The following is a 2,500-nucleotide window of genomic DNA, read 5'->3' as shown; positions in this document are numbered from 1 at the left end:
AACCCATGTTGCGCCTTAACCTAACCCATGTTGCGCCTTAACCTAACCTATGTTGCGCCTTAACCTAACCTATGTTGCGCCTTAACCTAACCTATGTTGCGCCTTAACCTAACCTATGTTGCGCCTTAACCTAACCTATGTTGCGCCTTAACCTAACCTATGTTGCGCCTTAACCTAACCTATGTTGCGCCGTAACCTAACCTATGTTGCGCCATAACCTAACCTATGTTGCGCCTTAACCTAACCTATGTTGCGCCTTAACCTAACCTATGTTGCGCCTTAACCTAACCTATGTTGCGCCGTAACCTAACCTATGTTGCGCCTTAACCTAACCTATGTTGCGCCTTAACCTAACCTATGTTGCGCCTTAACCTAACCTATGTTGCGCCTTAACCTAACCTATGTTGCGCCTTAACCTAACCTATGTTGCGCCTTAACCTAACCTATGTTGCGCCTTAACCTAACCTATGTTGCGCCTTAACCTAACCTATGTTGCGCCTTAACCTAACCTATGTTGCGCCGTAACCTAACCTATGTTGCGCCTTAACCTAACCTATGTTGCGCCGTAACCTAACCTATGTTGCGCCTTAACCTAACCTATGTTGCGCCTTAACCTAACCTATGTTGCGCCTTAACCTAACCTATGTTGCGCCTTAACCTAACCTATGTTGCGCCTTAACCTAACCTATGTTGCGCCTTAACCCAACACACGTTGGGCCTTAACCCAACACACGTTGGGCCTTAACCCAACACACGTTGGGCCTTAACCCAACACACGTTGGGCCTTAACCCAACACACGTTGGGCCTTAACCCAACACACGTTGGGCCTTAACCCAACACACGTTGGGCCTTAACCCAACACACGTTGGGCCTTAACCCAACACACGTTGGGCCTTAACCCAACACACGTTGGGCCTTAACCCAACACACGTTGGGCCTTAACCCAACACACGTTGGGCCTTAACCCAACACACGTTGGGCCTTAACCCAACACACGTTGGGCCTTAACCCAACACACGTTGGGCCTTAACCCAACACACGTTGGGCCTTAACCCAACACACGTTGGGCCTTAACCCAACACACGTTGGGCCTTAACCCAACACACGTTGGGCCTTAACCCAACACACGTTGGGCCTTAACCCAACACACGTTGGGCCTTAACCCAACACACGTTGGGCCTTAACCTGCTCTGTAATTGTCATACGACGCGTTAAATTAGTGTAGTGTTGCCTAACTGCAACCCCCGCAATATAGTTTGCTACTCGCACTGCCCGGTCCCCAGAGTATCGCTTCATGTTAAACACCTTGCAGCTATACACTGTAATGCGGATGGCGGCAGGACGTACATGCTCAATGCCCTTCGCAGTTGTTCATTGGCATTCGCATGGCGAAGCACAGCCTACGTTGTGGTACGGCTTGTGGCAACTGTCCGCTGATGTTGTACGTCCAAATCACACACTGTACCGCACATTGGTCCTCATGTACTGAATGATACATCGTGGTACATGTGTGACCGTACCACGACTGCGCCAACAACGGCGAACCATACGGTCCAAATATTGTGCACTCAGCTACGTGTCGTCTCCCTATAAGAGCTGGATTGCAGTATGGTATGCCGTGGATGGCGATCAGCATGAGCCGTCTGTTGATGTAGTGGCGCGTGTTGTCAGACGTAGTCGTCTCTTCTCACACACCGTGATAGCATGGTGCACTGCGTTCCACATCTGCGACATGCGACAGAGGCCGGTTGACAGTCGTTCGCGCAATGGACATCGCATACGTACGGGGGCCACCTTCCACGTGTTCGCGAAGCGTGCACATGTTGTTGCGTGTATGTGGGCAGACATAGTGTGTCGTGACACCTGACACAGGCATGCAACAATCGTTGAATTTGCAAATGGCGATGGACGTCTACGTTTGCTGGTGACGTTACGCAAATGAAGAACTGGTAAACCGTTGTGGTGCGGTTGTTCTCGCTAGAGGTGAATCAGTGATGGCGACGATCGGTTGAGCTACCAACCGGTTGTTTCAGCGATACCCACCATGCCCACGAACGTGAATGGCATGTGGGTGTGAAGCGATACGCGGCGGTGGCTGGGTGGGACCGTCCCCGGCCGGTGAGGGGGGGCCTTCCGGCGTGCTGGCCGCGCGGTGCGTGGGCGCACGCGCTACAGCCGGCTGGTGGGGGCGGCCAGTGGCAGGCGCGCCGGCCGACGGAGGCGGCAGGCGGCGCAGCTGCGCGCCGGCGCACCCTGCACGCGGCGCCGTGCGGCCAAAGTAGGTCCTCGCGGGCCCGGTGCGAAGCGCGGTGGACATCTGCAGTGTGCTGGTCCGATTGAGGACTGTGTGCGCTGAGGATGCGCCGCCGCCCGGCGCTCGGCGCCGCGACGCCGTCTGCTGCTCGGTCGCCTCTGCGGTTCTCGCAGGTGGATTGTATCGCAGCTGTGCGGACGTGTTGGCGCGTGCGCTGTGCTGGGAGAGTTCGCTTCGGCACCCAA

This window comes from Schistocerca americana, unplaced genomic scaffold (genome assembly GCF_021461395.2).
Source record: "Schistocerca americana isolate TAMUIC-IGC-003095 unplaced genomic scaffold, iqSchAmer2.1 HiC_scaffold_596, whole genome shotgun sequence".
NCBI lineage: Eukaryota > Metazoa > Arthropoda > Insecta > Orthoptera > Acrididae > Schistocerca > Schistocerca americana.
The sequence above is the reverse complement of the archived record's forward strand: the minus strand, read 5'-3'. Positions refer to the sequence as shown.